Here is a 27882-nt window from a genome sequence, read left to right on the forward strand (position 1 = left end):
ATGCATAGTATTTGTATTGAGGGAATTAGAATATAAAAATCTTTTAATAAGAAAGTTTGATTTACTGTTTGAAGAAGGCATGGAGAATTTGTTTTTATGTATTTACATGGGTCTGGAATGTGCATGGCAATAATCTTGGATATTTGATGAAGAGCTCTACTGATCTGTGGGTGTTGTAGTTCTACACATTGTAAGGGGTGTTATTTTGTGGCCTCATGGGATTCTTGAATGTTAGTTTAATGGTCATATCATGTTTTTATTTTTTTCTAGAAAATTGTTGGGCATTGGGGTCTGCCTGATAAATATAATTTGTCCATTCGCTACCCTGTAAGCAAGAATGGGAATGCTTAAATACCTTGCCACTGCCACACAAACAACGGCTTGGCCACATGTACATATTTTACCCCTGTTTGGAATTGAACATATGACCTTTGTGGAGAGAATCACATGTTCTTAACTGTTAGGACGACTCAGGTTGTATGTATCATGTTTTTAGTACATGGCAGTATTAAATAATAAAGTAACTTTAGGCATAATGTAATAATGTAACATGTTATATGAATCTGCAAGGTTAAGAGATGTTAATTAGCTCCTAGTTTTGTTTTAACATTAAGCTGCATAGTGCATAGTGCATAGTATGAAGCTCACAAATTGTAACAACAATCAGGGTTACAGCCCCCTTGATATGGCCATAGAATTGGACTTTTCATACTAAATTATGCTAGATTAAAAATCTGGTGTGAAAGATGAAATTTCTCAAAACTGGAAACAACAGGCTCACCCTATAGGTAGTATATCTCAAAAAACTAGTTTCTGGAATGAAAACCAAGAAAAAATAAATTTGCAGAAATAGGTTGTGGATTCCAACTCTGTACCAATCCATAATCTCTAACATCAAAACTTTGAAAGAATGGATGAGAACACAACAGGCATTGTTTAAAGAGAAAGCACAAAGATAGCAACACATCCTTGCTTATTGGGTTCAACTGATCTGGAAAATCTGAATTGCTTCCCCTGCTTGCCGAGGTTTAAGGAATGTTACAAGCCAAGTTAAATGAGAAACATCTTCATTGGTACAAGGAATTTAGCCTTAGAGTATAGGGATCAAATAATGACTAACCTCTTCAAGAGATTCTATCTTAATTTATACTACCAAAATAGGTCCTATTTATTCAAATAGATTCCCATAACAAGACCATTTCTCCAAACCCTAATATCCCTTCGACTTGGTATCAAATTATTCTTCTCTCGTCCGACATGCCTTTTTCAAACCCCAAAGCTGTCCTCGACTGATCAAGATTCAATCCATTTTATAAAGCGTGAGTATCATCAATTCGATGTTTATATAGCTGTCCTCGACTGATCAAGATTCAATCCATTTTATAAAGCGTGAGTATCATCAATTCGATGCTTATATAGCAAAAATTGTTAGGGATAAATTTTAGAGAGTTACGATTGAAGACATTGCCTTCATGATATCAACATTTCCAAATTTAAAGGGCTTTTGGGTTCATGCAATGCAAACATTTTCCATGATGGCCTTTCACAATTTAAAAGGCTTTTGGGTTCATGCAATGCAAATATTGTCAATGGCTTTTCTCAGAGTGAATTGTGTTCATGTTAAAGTCTTCATGGTGGAGTTGAATTTAACTGGATTGTAAAATTTGGAAATATTTCGTAATTTGATTAATAAAAATAAAGTAAATTGTTTAACCCGACTCTGATTAGTCTCCAATTTTTTTTGAAATTCTACAAGTTCTACCTTAAATAAAATATTGGAACAGTGTTGAAGAATCAGAAACTTCATATTCACAATAATATGATAACTGTTTCACATTGTGATGGATTATTCACAATAAAATTTTTACTGGCTTCACAAAACAAAATCGATTCAAACGGATTCGATCTCATGGATTTGAAAGGCACATACAGGAAAGCACACTGATATGAAAATACGGAAGAGGACAGATGAATCAGTTGATTTCAATTTCAATTTTCATCTGAACCCCATAACGCCACACTGAATATAAAGTTCAAACAACAAAAGACGCTGAAACCAGTGATCAAATAATGACTAACTTCTTTGCTAAAGAAGGAAATTATTTTAAATGCTTTGTTGTGGGCAGCTAGTGGTGGTGATGATGGTGGTGTTGTTTTTGGCCATGACCTTCCTTCGTATGGTGATGCTCGTACAAGGTGTACCCGGTTGCAGATTGCAGCAGCTGCTGCAATCTCTGCCTCAATCTTGTGCCTATGAGCGTGCCTGGATCATTTTTGCTTCGTGCATCTCGTATTGCATACACAAAATATTATATCAATATTCACATTCATTTTATAACGGTTATCATTATCCTATTGATAATTTAAGCTAATCCTTCCCTTAATTGCAAATTATGGAAATATTTCAGTTCATCCTATTATGAAATATTACAGAAATCAATAATCAAGTTAAATTTAACAGTGGTTTACCAAAAAAATCACAAGTTTAAACTTTAAATCCCATCGATCGAATTTATTGGCATTATCAACCATCATGATCTCTTTGATATCCCCTATATGTATTGCTTTGTTTTTAATAGATCTCTGTCAGAATTAGCTATGGTATATTAAAATAAATTCAGGTCTGTATATGGGTTGAAAATTGAGATTAAGGATTCGAAAAGATATCTCACCATTGCAAACGCTCCTGCAGCGACTGCTCCCACTTCCGCTACATGCTCCATCTGTTTATGATGCTTCTGCTCCTTCATAGCCCTTTCGTAGTCTACAGCGTACAGATTTGCTCCCTGGGCTGCCGGTTCACCATAGTAAACAATTCCCGGCCTTCTGATTTTCTCTTCATTCTAATGGTTTCTGCTATGGTGGTGCCCGTGCTCATAATGTTTGTGGTGGTGGTGATGAGACATTTTATCATTCAAACACACAATAATGGAATTCATTCACAGTGGAATGGATACAAAGATTTCTAGTGATTTAGAATATGTAAATGAAGATGAGAATAGAGCAGGCCAGGGAGAGGAGTGTCTTATATAACAAAAAATAGCCCGTCGATGTGGGCTCTAATCTCATCAGCATCGTAAGCAGGAGAAACGAATGCTTGAGAGGGTTGCAGAGGACTTGTTCCGGGAGGGTGAATGGAGCAAATGAATGTTTGGCACGAGGGATCGTTTTTGAAAACTAGTGAGCGTTGGTGTGAAAATGCGCCAGCAGAGCGAGTGCCAACTCGGAGGTGGTGGGTCACCCGTTGCCGTCGAGCTCTCGGAGAAACGAGGAATGGCATGGGCATGTATGTATGGTGAGCCTGTTATCGGGTGCATTAGAGACCCGATAGAAGGCTGGTTAGCTCTGGCCCTTCCCAATACTTCTGACTACGCCAGCAACTGCCCGGAAACTCCTATTTCCACCACTATAGCCTCATTAATGCGCGGTTACATGCGCCGGAGATAACCAGAAATGACTAGATAATAAAAAAAAAAACGGCGTGTTACCCCGCGCGTGTTATAAACTCTTATCTCCGGCGCATGTAGCAGCGCATTAATGAGGCTATAGTGGTGGAAATAAGAGTTTCCCAACTGCCCTCCCATCAACTATTCCAAGTTCTTCAAGGGGGTGTGTCCACAGGCCTATTCTGGTGCTAATTATAACATCGCCTTTTGCGGTTAATAAGAGATGATAATATGCTTCCCACTAAAGATAGATATATTTATTTTCGGTAGTATCATAATCATAATGGGGAAGAACAATAGATATTTCGGTTTCAGTTGCAGCAACTCTAGCTTTAGGATTACTGGTTTAACTTCAAGGTGGTACTCCCCCAATTCAAATCTACTCTATTTTATGAGAATTAGATTAACGAGCGATGTGTATATCTTACTTATATGTCATCAATAAATATGTGTTTGCTTTCCCAACCGCTGGAGTTGAAGCTGCAACATTTGTGATCCAGAGTAAGTGTTCGTTCACTGTGTGGGCCGTGGGAATTTCAGTAGGTGGCGGTCAAGCACTCACACAAGGCCAATCATGGAGTGTGGACATGCCCGCAGGGAAAAGTGCAGGCTGATTTTGGGGACGTACGGGCTGCTCCTTCGACGCCTCTGGTAAAGGCAGCTGCAACACTGGTGACTGCGGTGGCTTGCTCAGCTGTCAAGCCGCTGGACGGTCTCCTGCAACGCTGGTTGAATATACTCTGAATGGGGCCAACGGTCGAGACACATATGACATCTCTCTCGTTGATGGATTTAATCTGCCTCGCTCCATAACTCCCTCGGACTCTAGCTTCCCAACAGTTGACTGCAGCAGCAACATAACTGCGAGCTGTCCTACGGAATTGAAAGTGGTCGATGGATGTGATAGTGCTTGTGCTGCTCTGAATACTCCCCAATACTGCTGGACGGGAGACTACGCCAGCAACTCCCCTGCCACCCACTATTCCAAGTTTCTGGTAATCACCATATAAAATGTCCTTTGAATTTATAATTTTATAAGCAATCACCATATAAAATTTGTTTATTTTTAAGTTTCTGGTAATTATAACTAACTAACCTAACTAATTTTCACTTAATTGAATTTTTAAATTATACCTTTCCACTAACTTTTTTTATTTTTATTTATGTATATATATATTTATCTATTTAATTTTAATCTGAATGTTTTAAGTTTGGGATTTTATAAATTTTCGGTTAATTTATTAATTTGTTAAAGTTATGAAATAGGTTTTTTTTTTTTTTTTTTAACATGAAATTTTATATATTAAGTTTTAAATATTGTTTTGGGAAATTTAAAATTTTTTATGAATTTTTTTTTTAAAAACTATTATCCTATGAGATTGTTAATTTTTGAGATTGAACTTTTTCGTGGCTCTCCTCCCTTTTATTTTTTTAAATGAATATGTGGTATAATTTTTTTAATGATTATTAGTTTATCATTCACTGAATTGTTAAGAATAATTTTATGTATCATGTATTTTTAGTTGAATAAATGTAATTTTGTTTGTATTTATTTTAATTTGAATAGACATGATTTTTTTTTCTTTTTTGTTTAATTAAAATTATTTTACATATTTGTAATTATTATAAAAGAATAATTTTAAGATTTAATAATGTTTATATGTCAATGGAACAAGTTTATTTTTTATATAAACTAATTTTTCTTAACATTAACTAATGATAAATAAAAACAATAACAATTTTTTCTATTTAGATTGGAATTCAAATATCAAGAAAGTAAAATTCAAGAGAAAATCAAGGAATATTTCAATTTGCTATACAAGGAATAAGGGTTTCTTTTTTTCATTGGAAGTTAAATATCTTCAAAATTAGAGTCAAATCAAGAAGTATTTCTCTTTCCTATCCAATATACTATATGAGGTGCATAGATGATCTCGTGCATAATGACAACCTATCTTCATTTAGAAATTACAGTGAATAATTAATATTTAATAAGTAACTCATATTTCTATCCTATTTAAAAAATGATCTAGAAGAAATGCTATTTAACTCAATGTATAGTTTTCTAGAGATAGAATATTTGTTACCATGATGACTTAGGTTCATTTCATGGTGGCCTTGCTTCAACCTTTCTTAATGCTTTTGGACTCTATCACTTTATATTTTGGGTTTTACTTATTAAAAGAGATGATAGGTTGGTAACTTATTCTCTTGTTTGTTTATGTGAGACAACTCTAAAATCATTTGGGAAATCCTCGAAATCCAAAAGCACCCCAAAAATTTTAATAGAGAAGTTGGTTATAAATTAAGTCATTCCTAGAAACCTATTATCCATTGGCATCCTCATTAGTCTTCTCTTCTCTCCTCTCTGTCCCTCTCCCCCTTTTCTTTCCTTTTCCTCCTTCCCAGCCTCCCTTTCTCATTTTTCAGTCACTTGGTTCCAATTTTGATGGTTCTGTTTTTTACCCTCTTACCACTTTAATCCTCCACTTTTTTCTTCACTTATATATATATCTTATTCATTTATTTGATTATATTTCTCATTTCCTTCCTCCATCCTTATAAGGATTTTCACATTTCTTCATTCATATTTATATTCTAATAAATCGATTTGATTCTTTAAAATTATTTCTTTACTTATTCTAATCATCATCTTTATTTATTTATTTCCCTACTCTTTTATTTTATTTTATTTTATTTTTATTTTTATTTTTTTAATTAATTCTTTGACCTGATCCTATGCTTATTAATTTATAATTAACCATTAATGGATAATTGGTTTCTTCCCTCTATTAAAGGTCTTTAAAACCATATTTGTGACCATTCAATTTTTTGGTCCTTACTAATGGGTGGAGTGTCCACTCAGAACATTGGATAGGATTAAAAAACCCTCTACACAATTTCATCCATAAAAATATTCTCAATATGTAATACATGTTAGGCATAGTTGATACATCAATCTACTACATATTTACATCATTTTCTGTGGGTGTCTACTATGGTTGTGGGGGATTACTACTAGTAAAGTTTCCATCCTCTCCTCCTAGACCCATTTGATTTGCTACATGTTTTCCTTTCATGGAATAATATGAGCTAGCAAGATACCAATAATCTCATTTTTACTTAAGTGACTTAGGGTATGACAAGTTGTCTTCAAATATTTTCTTATTCATTGGTTTGGACTGGATGACTAAGAGGAGGAATTTTTACCCTCCTACCCATGTTCAAATATCACTTGTGACAAGCTCCTTGTACATCAACTGGGGATAACAAAGTAATAATAATTTAACTGTCACATAAATAAATGTATGAGGTTGAGGAACCAAAATTTTCCACTCTCAAGATAATACCAACTTGACAATGACCTTATAGATTTTAAGAAGTGGTGCCATACATTTTAAATACAATACAAAAGCGATATGTACAATTAGATGACATTAAAATAAGACAAATTTTACATATTTAACAAAAACTATAAACTTAAAAGTTACTTTTGAGAAAAAAATAAAAAAAACAACAATAATTATATATTTTTTACAACTTTTGAATCAATGTTGAATTAATTCAAAAATAAGTTTCATATACAACTAATACAAGCCTTAAAAGTTTCGCATGAGGTGATAATAAAGCATCCTGAAAACAATCTTGGGTGTACACTACCGAGCACCATGTGCTCTTTTAGCAACCCCTTTAGCAATGATCTCATGTAATTGGGGTATAATGAAGGAAGTGGGTTGAGAGTTCCATGTTACATGAATCTTGGGAGGATGGGGAAATAATGTTTCAAGAAAGGAAACTCTCACCCAACATGTGGAAGCTTGTTCATTACATGTAACCCCCTATGTAGAGTAAATCAATTAATTTATTCAATGCCTTCTACATGACAAGATTTCTCTCTAGTAATTTTTTATTCTTGTTTTTATAATTTGGTCTTTGTTTTAAGGTCCTCTTATTTTGAAGTCGTCTTCATTCTAGCACATCAAGGAAGATGTTGTTGTTGATTGGGCTTATTGGGAGGATGTCGAGGTGGATCATATTATTTTTGCAATGTCCTCAGCCTCCCACTAGGCGACACTACTTGAACCACCACACTTAAAAAGCCCAAAACTACACTACTAGCACCACCACAATTAAAAAACACACAACTGCTGCATGGGAGTGAAAACCCTAACTCTGATAAAGGCCAAATTTACACATTTAATTCATAATTTTAATTTGTATAGCGGAAATGCCACTTAATGATAAATTAATCATGACATTAACTAGTAACACAAATGTTTGCAACACAAGATATAAATAAATTACAATTATTTGCACAAAATACTTAATTTTAGGGTTTTAACCCTGAATTCATAATTACAAGAAATAGTAATAGAAACAGATGCCACAAAATAACCATGACACTTGTTCATAGATTTCAAGCATGATTCACCCTCGAGCTCGGGTTATAACTCCACATTAAATGGTAAATCAAAAAAGATATATTTCACGTCAAAGTGCCAACCCAACAACCATGTTGCTCCAAAAACCCTCCAAGCCACATTAACTGCCAAGATGCAAAATCAACCATTATAATTCCCTGAAACTATTTTTTTCTTAAATTGCTGTGAATTATTATTTGAATTAGGGACAGTAAAAAGAGTGCCATACATTGTAATGAATATTGCAGACAATTTGATTTCAGTTTCTGCATGCTATGAGATTAAGAAAGATCAAGGTGAGTGCAGAATTACCCAAGGAAAAAGGAAAAGAATCTCAGTCGTGACATTCTAATAAAAAGGAAAAGAATCTCAGTCATGACATTCTAATATTGAAAGTGAAAAGGAAATCTAGACATATAGGACAGGAAGGCATGAGGGAGAAATTTTTATAAAATTACAAACCACATCAAATTGTATTGCCCATATGTTCATAGGATCATCTCATCGTCATGAATGTTTTGATCGGATAATTGTCCAATCTCATAGTACTAATTTTTACCATTATTGTCATGTAGTCTTGCGCATTAAGCATGCGAGAATTTTCATTCCTATCCATTGACTCCTTTTTTCGCTATTAAACACTCATATATTTTCATTGTGACACCGCAGTATGAAATCGTTGAAAGATACGATGCCATTTTTTTCATTCCTTTCATGTATAGTTCGTGGAATGTAAATAATAAAGATGACTCCTCGTGACACATGAGCTTGATGAAGTGTAGAATATAGGACTCGCAGGACTTCAAAAAAATTGGATTCTAACGGTTGCGTGTAGAGATTTCTTTTGGGCACGTCGTAACGCCAAGAGGAGTGACGAACATGAATACAATTCTAGTTGTTATTCCTTACACAAATTGCATTCAACATACAACCAAATTAGAGCTTTGAAAAACCAAAAAGAGGGAGGAATATCGAGTGGGACCGACCTCTATGATCGTCAATCAGTGGCGTCACTTTCTGCATCACAAATTTTGGTAGAGGCAATTTTTTAAAGTGTGATAGGGATCAAGAAAACATCTTGCTTATACACTAAAATTGAACACCTAAAACTGCAATTATGCTTCAAATTTCTATCCATTCATGTAAATTTTATGGCCAAAAGAGGGTTCACAGGTATTTACTGAGAAGCCAATTTTTTTAAAGTGTGATAGCGATCTTATACACTAAAATTAAACATGTAAAACTGCAATTATGCTTCAAATTTTTGTCCATTCATGTAAATTTGATGGCCAAAGGAGGGTTCGCAGGTAAATTACTGAGAGGATTAGTTTACTTTGTGGTGTGGTTTATTGTATCCCTGGAATCTTCCTCATGACGCCCCAAGAAAAGATGATAATCTCATATATAATTATATAATTGCTAAGTGCATTCTATAACTCTGTATGATTCTTTCTTTTTAATATCTTTCAAAATAAAAATAAAACCTTGTGGACCCATAAAAAGAAAAATATCATTATCTATATATATTCCAAAATAAATCTATTATCTAAACCAAATATATTTGTATATTATATAAAAAAATTAACAAAAAAATTAAATGCTCAAAACATTTAAATAGTATTCTTATGCTAAAAACATTTAAATGGTATTATTATTTTACATTTCTGCTTTTTTTAAATATATGTTTTAATCTATTTTATGTAAAAATTATTAGAGATTTGGTGTAATTGCAAGGTGTAATCTCTTTTCAAGGCATCGAATCATTGAATTTAATATTTTAATCTATCTATAGGTTCAGAGATGCAATATATATATATATATATATATATATATATATATAAAAGGAATCAAATCTCTTGAGGTGAAAAGGTGAAAACTATTTTTCAATTTTTACACTCTAAAATAAATTTGCATCTTAAAGACTTTGATCCCTCTTGCACTTTGTAAATTTGTTGTTAAAATGGAATTATTTTACACATTAACAATAATTATGAAAATTTATATATTCATTTTAATATTTTATAATGTTTATCTATAAATTAAATAAGTTTATATTTTTTTATATAAACTATTTTTTTCCTCTGCATTAGTTAATGGTACAAATGATGCTTTTAATGGCACATAAAAGCAATAAGATTTTTTGTTTTTATGTAGTTTTATTCCTCATGGGAGCTTAAATATCATCATGATTAAATTCAACATAAAATTAAACAGTATTTCAATTGTTTATCCAAGACACTCTAGCAAGTGCATAGATTAACTAATGAACTCATGGATAATGAAAATCTACTTCCAATTACATATCATATTGGATAATTAAAATCTAATAGGTAAATACCATATTTCTATTTATAATTAAAAGCAATGGAGGAGAAATGATATTTAACATGTAACTCCATTTTATAGGCTTTTCCACACATAGTATATTGACCACTTTGAGTTGTTGGTGGGGATTTAAACCTTATTAAATCCCTCCACCAAGATGAGGTTTGTGTTGTCGATGAAGATTTCAACCTTATTAAATCCTTGGAAGAGAAGGAGGGGTGGAAAGGGAATCAAAAGAATCGATCCTAAGGCACAACAATTTTCTAACCTTGTTCATCAACTTCAAGGGGACAATCTAAATACTATTAATAGTGTGTATGATTGGAATAACTGTAGGGGAGGGAGACATCAGGTATCTAGCAGACTGGATTGATTTGTACTATCTGAATACTTACGTGAACGCGATCATTTTGCTTAAGTCGTTATTCTGCCAAGGATTAGCTCAAACCACTAGCCAATTAACTTGAAGCTAGCTTGAAAATGGCTCCTCATAATCGACCCTTTAAACTTGAAGGATTTGGCTACAATATCTCGATTTATGGTCCAAATCCAAAAGTTGGTGGGAAGAATTGTAGGTCCAAGGATGAAATTCTATGCACATATTCTACTTAATCTCAATGAATTTAAAGTCAAACATAGAATGGAATAGAAAGGAATTTGGTCATATACCCAAAGAAAACATGCCTTGGAGACCTCGATGTAGCAAGTGAAACAACATATCATTATGAATGATGCATTGATGCCTTGATAATGGAAGAAGGAAAACTCATTAACAAATGAATAAAATATTCAAATCCATTTCTACCCTCTATAGATATTTTCTATGGAGAGGAGCTAAGAAAGAAAAAAATGGTCAATTGTTGTTTGGGAAAATATTTATGTTCCCAAACTGGCTTGGGGGTTTGGGGCTGAGAGACCCGAAGATCTTGAACATGTCATTGGGAGCTAAACTATGGTTGAGATGGCTTTAGGGAGGAAATGGAATTTGGAAATAATTTGGGACATGAAATATTATCACACCCCTTCTTAGTTGGAAAATTTAAGAGTTACAGAGCATCCCTTAGGCTCCTTAATATGGAATTTAGCGTGTGAAAACTATATTCTTATCCAAATCCATGCCTTATGTGAGATCAGGAATAGGTAGACCACTCTCTTCTAGAAAACACTTGGAAATAGATGTCATGGCTCGGGGACCATGGGAAACTCTGAGGGCTAGATGAATTTACTTTAGAGCAACAGTACACTAGAATAGAATATTTATGGAAAGAATAACCTAATTATATGATTTGGAGAGGGTGGAAAATGATAGAGGATTGGATGACACACCCAACCTTGAATTGTTGGCCCATTCTTGCTCAAGGGTTACAAAGTCATCAAATTAACGTTGCTCAAGACCAAGATACAATTAAGTGGGGTTAGGAAATTGTTGGAGTTTCTACAACCCCCTCCAAAATTTTCCTATCTTCAAATTATTGAGACTCCTTATGATCATGTCATCCTTCATTTCAAACCATTAATGTCGTGATCGGTCATGTTGTCTAAGTATTCAAGTATTATTAAGAAAACCTAAGTGTCGATATTCTTTCTTTCACATGCCCAACTCTTAATGTCTTCACAAGTGTGCATCCAAAGTTAGGCTAAGTTCACTTCATAATGACTTTGTTGCGCACTCTTTGTTAGCAGTCAATGTGTCATCCTTGCCAACAGTGAATGTGCAGTCCTGCCAATAGTGATTTCTCAATCCTTACCATTAGTGATTATGTAGTCCCCGCCAACAACGATTGTATAATTCTCACTGTCAATGATTGCATAGTTCCCAATGACAGCGTAATGACATCCTGTGTAGATAGTGATTGATCACTCTTTGTTGAAAGTGATATTATACTTCTTCAAGTCAATACCGTCACACCTCTTAGTTGGATTCAATTCACTCTTGACTCCTAGTTTCTCAACATGCATAAATTTCACTCACAAATCCTAATTGCATGTTTGCTCTCCCTATATAAAAAGTCTAGCTGAGAGATTATCTCACATTCATCTTTTTCTTTTGATCTCTAAACACATTTTGAGCACAAGGAGCATTCTCTCATTCGTGGATGAAGTGTGCTATCATCTGGGTTAGTTTCTCAATTGTCGCTTTTTCTTTAGCATCTTTTATCTTCACTTTATCTTCCTTTTTTCAAGTGTCACTTTTTCCTGCTTTAATTCTTGTATGTGTCACTTGTGTTTTCTTTTGTTTTTGCATGTGTTGCTTTCACTCTTGCATATGTTGGTGTTGCTTTCTTTTGCATATCTTAAGAGCACCTTGGAACACCTTTTATAGGCAGCTCCAACACACTCTCTTGCACTAGTTGATGTTATCTATCATAAGAACATGTGATGGAAACTCTCATAGCATAACAAGTTTTGATTACAATTGACACTTGTGTCACAAAGGCTTAATTCCTAATTATCACACTTGGAGGAAAGTGTAATTTTATTGCCACTTTAATGTATGCATGTTGGTTTTGGTACTGTGCATATCCTTGAAATGTGTTTGATTGTAAATGTGTATGTGTGATCATGCTTGGGACCTATTTTCATTCTCTTAGCTTCTCCTTCTTGTCTCACTAATCTAAAACTTAGTTAATTTTGGGCTTCTTCCTTGTCCTCACATTGTGTGCAAGTTATGAACACCTTTAACATTTAGTCAAGTGATAAGCACATTGTGCACTTTAAATTCGCATTTATGATCCTCTTGTTGCTTATAATTTCCCTTTGCACCCATCTTGAGGAAATCTCCCTTCACATTGCGCATTGTGCATTGTTAGAGCATAATCAATCAACCCTTGTTGCTTACACTTTCCCTCCGCGTAATTCCTTAATTATTCTTGCCTTCAGTTCATATTGTGCAGTCCTAGAGGAAAATAGGGTCATTCCTTGGCCCTTGAATTGGTGATGTACGAATTCCCCACAACCTCCTCCTCAATCAATTTTTCATTGCACAATCACAATTCCCAAGCATGTCACCCTTGTCTCCTAGACTTGCCCGTTATGCAGGGCATTGCCTCTTTCCATTACCATTGTGTAATGGACACTTCTACTGCCAATACCTCCATCTCTTATCTCCTGACTCTGCGCTCTACATCCAAGAAGGTCGCTCTCTCAGTATTTCTGCACTATCTCATCATAGTAAGCACCTTACATGAGAAAATAAGATAGAACAAGTGATTTTAGGGACTGATGTTGTCATTTCATGAGTGAAATTCATTTGTAGGTTCTATCATCTTATCATGGCAAGATGATGCTCAAGGAGGTTTTAAAGAGGAGACTTGTGGAGATAAGACACAAAGATGCTATGATGTAGGAGTAAATGAATCTTGGACCATGACAAAGAGATGACAACTCATGTTGAATTAGAAGGTTCCAATAATTATCCAAAACCTTTAGATGGTGAGATTTTTGTGAGTTAGGGGAAGTACTCTTATGAAATACTTCAGATATTTCATATGCAGGACTATTATCCTATGGACACTCCTCTAGCTACAAACTAGAGGAAGGAGGGTACTTCTTCAGGAGAGGAAGTTAATGCTACCATCTACAAACAACTTGTGGGGAGCTTGATGTATCTGGTGAACACAAGGCCCGACATGTGCTTTAGAGTTAATCAATTGAGTCAATTTATGGTGAATTCTACCAAGCTTCACTAGAAAGCAACAAAGAATGTGCTCATATACCTCATAAGCATAACAAATTATGGTTTGTGGTACAAGATGATAGATGGTGTGAAGCTCCAAGCCTTCAATGATACAGATTGGGTAGGGTGTCCATCAGACAGGAATAGTACTTTAGGAGCTATCTTGAGTATTGGGTCTGCAGCTATTTCCTAGTATAGTAGGAAACAAAGATGTGTGGAATGGAAGTCAGCATAAGTCGAGTAAAAGATTTCTAATTAAGCAACATGTAAGGCCATATGGATTAGGAAAACTCTTGTTGGTCTTTTCAATTAGGGGACGAACCCAATAGTGATTTATTGTGATAATCCGACTTGTATCAAACTCTCTATGAATCCAGTGTTTCATGATAGGTCCAAGCAGGCTTATATAAGGGACTATCACTTGAGAGATTATGTGCAGAGGAGAATTATGATGTTGCAGTGCATTCCCACTAAGAAGAAGGATGCAAATATTTTGACAAAGGCATTGCCAAGAGGCAAGTTCGAGTTCCAAAGGTGCAAGATACGGGTGGTGCAGAAACTTTTTCTTGCTAAGAGGGAGTGTTATATGTGTAGCAAGAAAATCCTCCATTTGACTTGTGTCTTAGTCCAATAGAGAAGTTTGATTTTCTACATAAGCCTGATGACTTAGATTGTAGTTAGCTTGAGTGACATGGCCTTGTCACCTAGTTAGACCGGAAAATTTGAGTTTATAGACTTGGAGTAGAGTTATGCATGTAGTGATTGCTAAAATTTAGCAACCTAGTTCAGTTATTTTGAGTTAAAATTAGTTAACTGAGCTCTAGTCATTAATAGAGTCAGTTGAAGGTCAGTGGATTAATTAAGACTCTTTACAACTCACTGATCTCTCAGTTAACTAGTTAATCAACCAAAAATATCCTAGTCATGTATGGAATTCAAATTGCCTAGCTAGAGTGGAGGAAAATGCACATTGTAATCATACTAGTTGAATGTACAGGCTTTGAAATTAAGAAAGCGATCAATTCACTTATATTTGCACAAGGGAATAGGGAATTCCCCTATTCTTTAGGAGATCAATTTCTCCAGGATAGCACAAGGAAATATGAGGAAGATAGGGGGCTTGAATAGGCTAAGTGTTGGCCAAAGATAGTCATTCAACAAGAGAACAATTTTATAATGTAGGGTGTGCTTTAGATCTTGATGTTGACATTGTAATAATTTCTCACTCTCATCTGATTAATGACAAGCAAAAGAGGGGTTTTTCCGGTTGGGTTCCCTTGTAGATCATTGTGTTCCTTGGGTTTTGATGGTTGCATGTCATTGCATGTGGTTCTATATTGTGATTTTGTATTGCGCAAATTGTAGAAGAAATTTGTTTCTCTTTGTTTCAGTTCGAATTCATCAGTGGTAACAAATTTATTTCCATTTCTAAAAAACAATATATTATATAAATACTAGTACATTATATGTCCAAATTTGTTATGAATTCATTCATTCATCTGATTCCATCAGCATGAATGCATAATAATGACTATGAGATATCTTGTGAGTATTAAAGCATAATACTTATACCATAGCAATTTCAACTTTATTAATATTTATCAACTACAAAATGGTTTCATTCACAAATAAGCATCAATTGAAAAGTCCAAGTAACTCATATAATTTCCTTCAAAGTAAGTATATATTTATTTTAGTTTTGAGTATTTTTGAAAAATAGAATTTTTTTTTTTTTTCAATTAATATCATCACTTTTTATAATACAATTTACTTTAAAAAATAATCTTTACTATTGTATTTGTTTTTTTGTGTGTAGGGTTTTAAATTTTTCTATTATGATTGATTAAGGTTTTAGGCAATAGAAAATGCCATTTGATGGTTATTTCAAGTGCTAATGCCAAGAATGAAGTTTTTTTTGTGCAAGGGACTTTCAATTCAATTATATTGTGGTTATTTTCTCCTTGATTATCCATTTATAGTGGCCATCCATCATTTTTATCTTGCATGGAAGGGAAGGATCTAGATTGTCGAGGTATTCAATGTTTGGAAAAGCATTTCTAGGCTACATTTTGACTTTTATTTTGATCATTTTGATAAATTCCATGAAATAGGTTCTTGGTGTTAGATTGATTAGATGGCTTCTTGCAGGAGGTGGGAGATACTCCTAGGACTTTTTTTATTTTTGGGTCAATGGCTAGAAATGAGGATAGAGAGGATCCCCATTTGGATGAACTTTCTTATCAAAATTTTAAATTAATTTTCATCTATTCCCTCCCATATTTAATCGTCTTTCTCATAGATACCCTTTGAGAGGCTTTGATATAGAAAAATGGTAGATTCATTTTTCAGTAAGAGGGAAAAATTTAGGTCAAGTTCTACAAGGAAAAAGAAGTTCTGGATTTAAGACATCTGTGGTATATATCTTTAGATATAGTTACCGGAGAATCCACAGTAAAAACAATTTTCCGTCAACGTTTCAAATCCCAACTGGGATCCATAATCAAGACTATCTTGACGGATCCCAGTTGGGATATGAAACATTGACAAAAAATGTTTTTTACTGTGGATTCTCCAGTAACTATGTCTAAAAAGAAGTTCATTTGAGCTATGGAGAGAACATATTAATGGTTGTTAGGAAATACGTGAGGTAACTTTGAAGACATTACAAGTTTTCTACGAAAAGCTATGGCTTTCTAATTATTTGGAAATCAGTTAGGGAAGATTCCCTAAATCATTGGTTGGAAATTAATTCGTCATCAATCTTACTATAGTTTATGGTCTTTCATATTCTAATTTTGAGGTTGAATCTATTTTATGCTTGATTCAAAAGTTGATGTTAATAGAACTATGGGTCGACAATGGAGATGTGGTCCTTCAAGGTGAGTCCTTCAAAAGTGGTTGGTTGATTCTAGCCAAGTTAGGCCTCCAGTTAGAATTCAGTAGGAGTGGGGCATCCTTCCTACTCTTTCAATGGTTTTCTAGAATGAGATTTTTAGGGTTACAATTGGTAACAAACTTGAAAGGTTTGTTGGGATAGATTCAAACTAGGTTTCACAGGCCAATCATCATCAGGCATGGGTCCAAGTTGAAGTAGAAATTAAGTATGTTTCATTTAGAGAAACAAATGTAGTCTTTAGTGGTCTTTTTTGGATCCAAGAATTTTATTATTGGAGGATACCATTTTGGTGCTTCATGTATCATGAAGTCAACAATATGAAGAGCCAGTGTAGGAAGATATTTCGTTTGGTGAGTAATGAAAGAAAGGTTCAGGTGGAAAGACATAATGGATTTTAGGAGGGAGGTTTTCAAGCTCTAGTTTCATAGATGATGGTCATAGGAGGGTTTCCTTCCTCATTTATAGGTGATGCTCCAAGGACCATCTTAATGGAAGGAGATGGATCTTCAAATTCTGTTTGTGGTAATTCTCTTCCCATATCCCCTCTTCTTGAGTTTCTTGTTTCTCCTGTTGGCCAAAATTTTGTTGTTTCTTGGGTAGGGGTTCACACATTTCTATGGCCACTCCCCTAGCTTCTCCTTCTCAACAATTCTACCGAGTTTTAAACTTGTCCTTGCCTTTGTCTTCAACACATCCCATCACCTCTGAAGTTTTATAGTTTAGATGTTGTAGTGGTAATGGTGTCTAGTGCCTCTACTTTTTTCATGGATTATGGCCCTTCAATAAGGAAGGGTTATGCCTTTAGGCCTTGTGTTAAGCTTAAGGATGATTCATATTCGTAAGGGGGTTTTTCCTCAATCCCATCCATTCCAACCCAGCGGGAAGGAAATACAATGAATTGAAGAGTCAATAGAAGGTAGTTCAAGATATATAGAAAGGAAGGTTGTCCATTATTGCTAGGAACCTTGGAGGAGGGAAATCCCTTAAAAGGGTTACCCCATGAAAGTTCTATCCTTAGTTCCAAAGGGGATGAAAGTGATCGTAAGTAATTAGCCCTAAAGAATGTCATTTTAAGAAATAAGCTAGACATTATTTTAATTAGGAAACAATGATGGAAAAAATTAGAACCAAAGATATTTTGCAGCCATGGCTAAAAACTTGATATTTTTGTAATTTTGATGCATATGCTTAGTTGGATAGATTTATTTTGGGTTGGAATACAACATATAAGGCTAAATTTCTATGTGCACTCAACTCAACCATTTTGATTTAGTTGGAAATTAAAGAGTTATGACCAAGGATTTTTGTTTTGAATACTTATGGCTCGTATTCATATCAGGTTCCTTTCTAGGAAATTTTTGTTGATACTAATATATTGAAATACCCTATCTCCCTAATCGGAGGATATTTAATCATAGATTGGTGCACGCTGAACTAGTGAAGTTAGTGCAAACATAGAGCAACTTCCATGTGAAAAAAAATACGATTTCAAGAAGGCCAAATTGACTTCTAGCATTTGGAGAACTTTTGGACACTTCAATTCTTTTGCATCAGTGTCAGCTAATCATTTTTTGATATTCTTTCAAATGGATTATAGAGGACAGAAGCCCCCATATCCTTTAAATTTCAATCATTCTTGGCTCATATAAGAATATTATAGAGAACTAATTGAGGATATGCAAGAACATCCAACTTCCTCCTCTCCATTTTCCTTTATGTGTCGATTTGCAAATAATATTGTGAGAATTAAAGAAACCATAATGAAATGGTTCAAATCCTTTAGAGAAAAGTACAAAGCACAACTATAGGAGGTTAAGTATTACAACATCATATGAATTCCATGCGTTATGCACTCTATCTGATTTAGATTTATAGCTACATGCATTGGAATCTTCTGGACACTCATTAGTTTCTTGGTAGCTTAAGAGTTACACCATTTGGATCAAAGATGGTTATAATAATATTGAATTCTTTCATCAGTATCCAAACTATTAAAAACATTTAAACACAATTTGTGAAATTAAATATGTACAATTATTTGGTTCTCTCATTTAATGGCATGACCGAAGAGGGGTTCCATCATTTCCAATCACTCTTTATGGAGTTGAAAGGGTTTCTAGTTCAGGAAATTCTAGAGGTGATATCCAAGGTTTCTATTATTTTTTTGATGAATTGAACTAGTCATTGGAGGACGTTGTTATTTGAGTCTAAAACTCTTGTGTATCATGGATCCATGAAAAAGGTAAGAGCCTAGGTCTAGATGGGATCATGGTGGAATTTTTCATTAGTTTCTACGATTTGTTGAAGGATGATTTGCTAAAGGTGATTAGGGAGTCTTAGGGGCAAAGGAAATTTTTGGGATCTATAAATTATACATCTATTACTCTCAATCCCATAAAAAAAAAAACGTCGTTTATTATATATTTTTCCAACAAAATTCATGTTGTAACATGATATACAAGATTTCACCAAAGGTTATTGCTATGCAATTAAGTCTATTTGATTGAATATATTTCAGAAGAAAAATTTTGATTTTTTTTCAAAGGATAATTCATGATTTGGTGCCAATAATTCAAGAAGCTATTCATTTGGGTAAGGTGTCAAATCAACCTGTCAAAATCCTAAACATTGACTTATCAAAATCCTATGACAGAGTAAGTTGATTCATTCTTTGATTAGTTCATATGAGTATTCATAACCAACTAGATTATGGGACGTGTTTTGTTTATTTCCATTGCAATGCCTGATAATGGATTTCCATCTAGGATTTTTCGGACCCTAAGGGGGCTTTGGCATTGATTCCCTTTGTCTCCCTTTCTCTTTATTATTATGGGTTAGGGTATTCAAAAATTGATATGTGATGACAACTGAAGAGGAGATCTCAAGGGAGTCAAAGTATCTCATTAGGAAGCCACCACACCTCATTTGATTTTTGATGTTGTGCTTTGATCTTAGGTGGAGAAATATAATTAACCAAAGGTTTTCCTTGAGCTAGTATGGATCAACTTTAGACAATTTTTCTTAGTATTTGTTGCTTCTATGGTTTGTTTTGGGGGCTAAGAGACATCTTTCATCTTTAAAAGGAATTATGAATATTTATAGCGGATACACATGTTTGGAAATCAAATATGAAAATTGTTGTCTTATTCCTTTTATTTGTTAGATTCTTCCTAGAAATATGTGGATCTCCTCTCATTGCCTTTCCTAGTCCTCTTTTTGAGTTGAAGACAAAAGTATTGTTGTATACATGGAACTGCATATGAGTAAATGGAAAGATGTGGATCTCCTCTCATTTCCTTTCCGAGTCCTTTTTTTGAGTTGAAGACAAAAGTATTGTTTTGGCCATGGAACCCCATATGAGTAAATGGGTGTACCCCAAAATGGGGTACCATGTTTGGTGGACCACTTCTGTAGATCTTGTTCATCACATCATCTTGCATGAATGTGAACGATTAGGATTTTTATATATAGAGGATGGAATTCTTCTAGAATAAAAAGGAGCCAATAATCATCATTGTTTCTTCTATAGCTTTCTTGATGCATCTAGAATTATATCTTCGGTATATTTTCACTTTTGAATGGGTATGGACTACAAATTACATGGATCAATAGCACAAAGGAGTTGTTCTCCTTTGTTCCATGGATCAACACCATTCAACAATTACAAAATGAGAGAGAACCTTATTTTTTAGTGATTATAATGGGAAGTGGAATGGATAGTAGTGACATATAAAAGGGGTAGTCAATGTGTTTATCAATGGAGAAAGACTGGCTAGAAAGTTAAGGGAAACCATAAAGATCCAAACAAAGTCCCTCTTATATATATTATCAGTGTGACATTTCATGGGAAGAGGAATGGATAGTAGTGACATATAAAACGGGTGGTCAATTGGTTTATCAATGAAGAAACAAAGTAGGCTAGAAAGTTAAGGGAAACCATAAAGATCCAAACGAAGTCCCTTATACATATTAATTGTGACATTTCATGGGAACTTTTGAAACAGAATGGAATGGATGTGCTTCTTATTTCAGTGGTGTGAGGTACTCATCCTTTCTCAACTCATAGATATTACCTAGTTTCCAATAAACTTGAGTTGAAATATTTTTTTCAAATCATTCCATATCAATTGTAACAATCACTTCAATAACTTCTTTCTTTCTGGCATAGAACTTCACGAACACAATGGTACATATTTGTTATTACATAGAAGTGAGTTTATTTATGAAATGGATTTTATGCCATGATCAAGTGCAAAAGACAATCTTGTAATTTGCACCAGAGGCACAGGTGAACATGCTTGAAGCATCGTCCTCCACATAGGTGTATGCCTGTTGGCATTGATCCTTGAATATTTGTGAATAGTGAGTAGGAGGGAAGTTGTTCTAGTAGTTCCCATCGCAGCAGTATTGAGAGTAATTGAAAGTTACACGAGCACTGTTGCATCCATCATTCTCCTTCAATTTTCTGGGGTACATGGCATTTATGTTGCTGCTACAGGTGGGTGTTGTGCAACTAGTGTCAGAGGGAGTTATGGAGATGGGGATATTGAAACCATCAACGAGAGAGATGTCATGGTAATCTCAATTCTTGTCCCATTCATAGTATATTCAACAAGTGTCGCAAGAGGTTGTCCCGAATGTTAGTAATTGAGCAAACCGTCACAGTCACCAGTGGTGCAGTTGCTTTGATCCGTTGTGTCGAAGGAGCAGCCGGTGTGCCCCCAAAACCTACTCGAAGTAGTTGTTCCTGCAGGAACATCAACACTCCAAGTTTCACCCTGTCCCAACGCTTGACCACCACCTACGGGATTTCCTGCGGCCCATATCGTGTATGAACATTGGTTTTGGATCACAAATCTCACACTTGTATCTGCTTTACTTACTAAGCAACCAATTTATTTATCTATGATATTTTGATAGGATTGAAAATATCTAACAATGTGTTTCAGAGTCCACGTTTTGAGTCCGCTAGTGTGGCTATTCATCAAATTTCCAGATGATAGCCAATGACCCTTAATGAATAGCCACACTGGCTAGCATGGAACCAAATAAAAATTATATTACATCACAAAAGCCTAAACTCAAATATTTATAACATCTTAAAACCAACTGATCTCTTATTAGTCCCTACCTTTGGTGGTGCAGGGAGTATTGTGAACTATGAGCATTTACCTAGCATTAAATTGCTCTAACTAATTATTATTTTTATCTTTTAACCAATGTTTCAGCAGAAATATTTCATCAAACAAATTTTTATGCAAAATTTTTATTTAAACCTCTTATTGCAGGGAAAAAGTCTGATTTTATTAAAACTTTCGATAATCCTTTCAAATTTCTCTGGAATGCCAATTTAATGCTAACTTGTAATTTAGGATTACTTAAGATACATTTAATGTTTTCCTACTTCAGTATAATATATATCAAAAGCCACCACTCCAATGCAATGACCATCGTGGCAAGATGCATGTCTGTCACCTCCTTGGTGTTCGAAAGGCACCACTCCAATGCAATGGACAACATCGTGGCAAGTTGCATGTCTGTCACCTCCCTGGCGTTGGACACAATGTTGCCTTTGAAACTCAAATTCTTATTGAGTCACCATCTCAGGAATTAATCACCCTTCCGAAATCTACTTGTACACAACTATTTCTAATTCTAACAGTCATTTGAGGCAAGCAACCAAACTATTGTTGAAGATTAATGCGGCCGTCTCAGGGAAACAAAGATCAATAGCCACAAGCCTGAGGAAGGTCACCGAGCCTCTGGAACGGTTTGAGAGATTATGCCAAAGAAATTCGTATGCGGCCATGGATGAAGCAGAGAGAGTATACTCTGGAATGGTTTGAGATTATGCCAAAGAAATTCCTATGCAACCATGGACTAAGCAGAGAGAGCATACTATGGAACGGTTTGAGAGTATGTCGAAGAAATTCGTATGCAACCATGGACGAAGCAGAAAGAGCATATTGAATCAATAGCCATACATATATATGGCCCTAGGCAACTTTATATAATATGTTTGGTGCTTCGAGCATGGGCGGTTTTCTCAGAGAAGGTAATTATTACAAATTCAAACAATGATTTGAATTTACATATTTATTAAAACACTGAAGCCTGAAAACTACTCTGTAAAATACGTTATAGAAAATCGAGAGGGATAATTAACGTGGAAAAAGGGCTATTCTTGTTGCTGGCCATATTTACTCCAGCGATAACCATCTTGCCTTTTTCTTTTGCTCCTATACAAAAGCAATCAGTTAGACAAATTGCTGGAAATACATAGATAAGTGGATGCTAGGAAGGTGGAATGTGAAAGCCTCGCTGCAAAGCCTTTCAATTTTAATGTGATTGCGTTCACTCTTATTCTTCGAATTTTAAAATATTTTCAAAATTTGTCATTGAATTAAGTTTAACTAATAAAAATAAATTTGAATCTCAAGAATAATGTTACGAGAATATTGGTTTTCATGATAATGCTCTGTCGACAAAGAAGTTGATCCAGAAGATTGGTTTTCACGATAACTCTGTCAACAAAGAAGTTGATTTTGATCTATTTACTAAAAGGTAAGTTCATCCAGAAGATTGGTTTTCATGATAACGCTCTATCAACAAAGAAGTTGATATATTTACTGAAAGGTTTTGCATTTCCCGTTCTTGATCTTTTTCTAACTCGTCTTCAGTAACTATTGCCCACTGCTTTCCCATGGCTGCAACGAAATATATGAAAAATTGGGAACAGTAAAGCACATTAAAACTTTAAATTGACAGACTAATTAATTATTTTAATGGTTTTGAAAGTGGATAGAGCTTTACATGTTTGAACTTTATTTCGAGAGACCGAAGTTGAATATAACGTACACTTCAGGTACTCAAATGCTAGTGTGAAGAAGATATTAAACATAACAGTGAACCCCATTAGCGCTGCAATTCCAATCCAATACCAGCAGTTATTGGTAAAAAGTCCCCGTGATTGCAACAATATTGATTTTTATTTTGACTGGCTGAATCACATAAGTTTTAAAATTTTAAATATTTCTTGTAATAACCTAATAAAACTGTGCATGCTTCTAACACAATATATATTTGTTTCACAAATTTAATTATTTATTAAATAATGATCCACTCGGATCTCCTTTCACAAATTTAATTTTAATAAATAATGATCCACTTAGATCAATTTTCTTCATATCCCATCAAATCGGCAAAATAATGATCCACTTAGATCAATTTTCTTCATATCCCATCAAATGGGCAGGGACTACCATTGCTTGCAATCCTTGTTTATAATATACATGACCCCGGCCCCATTACCTTTATCTTTACCATTGCTTGCAATCCTTGTTTATAATATACATGGGATTTAATATAAATGCATTTGTTACTATAAAAGAAATCGAAACTGATAAAGTTCTAGCCTCCATTGCAACCATCAGCCAACAAGTTAAGTGTCACTATTATAGTACAATGAGTTGCAATTCAATGAGTTGCAATTCAGAAGAGCAATTCAATGAGTTGCAATTCAGAAGAGACTCTATATATAGATATAGAGGTCAGCTGACCAGTGATCCACTTGGCTTGTATCTAACGGGTAGAGTGTATTAACTAGCACAACCACATTTACCAATGCGATTGATAAACGTCGATAGGCGTATATGCACATTTTCCAATGTAGTTGATATACCCCGATAGACTTATATCAACCATATTAATAATTATTATGGGTATTTAGGATTATTAATAACTATATAAATATTAACAACCAAATTATTCCTATATATTATTATATAAATATTATATTAATAATATAAACTCCTAATATATATTAATTAATAATAAGAATAGCTCATAATAATATTAGATTATCTTTATATTATTAAAATAATATAATAATATAAAATTATAAAAAATAATAATAATAATAATTGATTATAATATTATATTATTATTATATTACTATAATAATATACAATATAATAATTATTATTATAATAATATTATTATAATCAATCAATTATTATAATAAGAACCATAAAGACCAATTATTTATTATTTATGATAATTAATAACTATACAAATAATAACAACTATATTCTATATTATATATTTATGATTATTATATTAATATTATTATAATAATATAAACTATAACTATTATTATTATTATGCTTTAGTATTTTTAATATTTATTTTAGGGTCATAAGGTTAATTATTATCAATATTTAGGATTATTAATAGCTATATAAATAACTATATAGGATTATTAATAAGTATATAAATATTAAAAACCAAATTATTTCTATATATTATTATATAAATATTATATTAATATTATAATAATCATATAAACTCCCAATATATATTAATTAATAATAATAATAGCTCATAATATTATTATTATTATTTGATTATAGTATTATAATAATATACAAATATTATTATTATTATTATAATATAAACAATATTATTATAATATATTATGTAAATAAGAACAATAAAGACCAATTATTTATTATTTATGATAATTAATAACTACACAAATAATAGCAACTATATTCTTATGTAATTATATATTTATGTTTATTATATTAATATTATTATAATAATATAAACTCATAATAATATTAATATTATTAATTATTATTATTATTCTTAAACTTTAGTATTTTTAATATTTATTTTAGGGTTTGTATACATAAAGTTAATTATTATCAGTATTTAGGACTATTAATAACTATATAGGATTATTAATTACTATATAAATACTAAAAACCAGATTATTTATATATATTATTATATAAATATTATAATAACTATATAAACTCCTAATATATATTAATTAATAATAAGAATAGGTCATAATAATATTAGATTATAATAATAATAATAATAATATCTCATTATAATATTATATAATTATTACATTATTATAATAATATACAAATATTATAATAATAATAATAATAATATAACCAATATTATTATAATAATAACAATAAATACCAATCAAATCTCGGACGACACGATGAAGTCTGCAACTGAGGGTTTCGGTTAGGGTTTTCTCTCTGCAGCGGTTACTCAGACCAGCCACTGTATTCTGCCCGGTTCGCATCCCGTTACTGTCGCTATACTCTCCGCCCTCAGCTTACCTGTTACGGCCACTACACCGGAGGCACCTATACTGTGCGGATTTCACGGGTCTAATTCTTTCTGTTCCTCAACCGCTCCTCTCGTGGCGTGCTTGCGGTTACTGTGTTGACCGGTTCGAGGGTGCCTGCTTTCTGTTTACCTGTAGTTGTGAGGAGGACTTCTTCGTTCCTAGGCGCAGCTGTCACCATGGAGGACTTGGATGCCGTTGATTACTCCGAAGACCCGTTGGAAGGGGTCTCCATCTGGCGTACCCCATTTTCCATGTCGACCTGCTTATTCAGCTCTGGATTCTCCCTGGCTGAACCCTCTTGGCCTCCTGTGGTCCTACCGGACGATCCCCCCACCTGGCCAGCGCTCTCTACTCCTCCGGCATCTCCATCTACACTTGGGTTCGTCTCAGCTTGTCTAAACCCTAACCTTGGTTTAGATCTCCCTTACCCGGGCTCAAACCCTAGCTCCCTTCCTCCGGTGACCGACTACCCTCCTGTGTCATACAATTTCACATCTCCGGCTCCCCCATCCGGCAGTTACTCCGCTGTCTCGCCGCTCGCCGGATCCCTCCAATCTGCTGATTTGCCCCCCTCCTCGCACAGCCACCGACCTACCCACACCTCATCGGGTCCGTCTCATAACAGGGCATCGCTTCCCCATCCCCCACAGGGTACAAAGAAGAAGCATAAGTGTTTTAAATCCAAAGCAGACGACATTTTCTTGAGACTGGAAGAGGAGATTCAGTGGGGTGAAGCCATGGACTTTGGGGATAGAGTCCTTGTCGGTCGCATCAGGGGAAGAAATTACTCGGCCGCGCGACTGAAGACCTGGGCAACCGAAGTATGGGGTCACCATCTGGTCGACATCCCATTCGTGCAGACCTTTGTGAGGGGATGGTTCGCCCTGAGATTCGCTCATGGCGACCACACAAATTGGGTCCTATCTTCATACTGGCATTTCGAGCATGCCCCGGTATTGCTGAAGCGTTGGACACCACTTTTTGACCCCGAGACTGAGCAGATCGGTATTGGACCTGTATGGATTCGACTGCCGGGCCTCCCATTACAATACTGGTCCGAGGACATCTTCAACGGATTGGTAACGCCATCGACACTTATATGGAATACGACAAATCATATCTGCAAACGGGTATGATGGCCTACTCTCGAATCCTTATTAATCTTGACACCAGAGGAGGTCTATTGGAATACATTACCATCCAATGGCGGGACACATCCTGCAAGTAGATCATAGACTACGAAGGCATTCCATATCGCTGCCGCAGATGTCACAAGGTTGGGCACCTATACAGGGACTGGCCCCTCCTCCACAAAAAAAGGGGCCCTGAACAGAACTGAGAACCGGAAACGACGGAGGGTGGACCATCACAGCCCCAGGAGATGGAAGGAGAGCCCACACAACTTCCGGTGGATAATGCACTAGGAGATTCGAGAGATATACAGGGCACTTCTGCTACAAAGGCATCTGACAAGCATCCAGCGGACTCCATACCTGCCTCGCCTCCTCCACCCATCAGCTCAGACACTTCTAGAGATGTCGCCTCGACTGAGGGTACGTTTTTCCCTATTTCATCCTCTGTATTTGGCATATCTCATATTTTTGCATCGCTCTCTTGCATGGGTATCTCCTCCCCCCTCATCCCCTCTGGCTCCCTTCAGATACACCCCCTCCCTCTATGCTACACCCCCCCTCCTCCCTCCTCTGCACACTTCCCTTTCCCTCACACTCTCCCTCCCTCTGTCCCCCCTCCCTGATATCCTCCCCCTCCCCTTCCTTCCCCCCCCCCATCCCACCTTACACCCCCACCCCGATCCCTCCTCAATCCCCCCCCTCTTCCCCTCGATACCCTCTGTGGTCCAGAACAAAGGGAAAGGATGCCGACGCGATAGGCATCGAACCTATTTACCCCACGACCTCCTTTAAATCGGCTAGAGGCCGCCCCTCCCGACTCACCAAGGC

General features: G+C 34.8%; 1 pseudogene; it reads left to right on the plus strand.

Annotated features, from left to right (window-relative positions):
• The first annotated feature begins 3198 nt into the window (after positions 1 to 3198).
• LOC149207002 (pathogenesis-related thaumatin-like protein 3.8) lies at positions 3199 to 26020 on the plus strand (annotated as a pseudogene).
• The last annotated feature ends 1862 nt before the right edge of the window (positions 26021 to 27882 follow it).

Source organism: Pinus tabuliformis, chromosome 1_2, assembly GCF_031772625.1.
Source record: "Pinus tabuliformis cultivar Carrire ecotype Pingquan chromosome 1_2, CPIR1, whole genome shotgun sequence".
Classification (NCBI taxonomy): Eukaryota; Viridiplantae; Streptophyta; class Pinopsida; order Pinales; family Pinaceae; genus Pinus; species Pinus tabuliformis.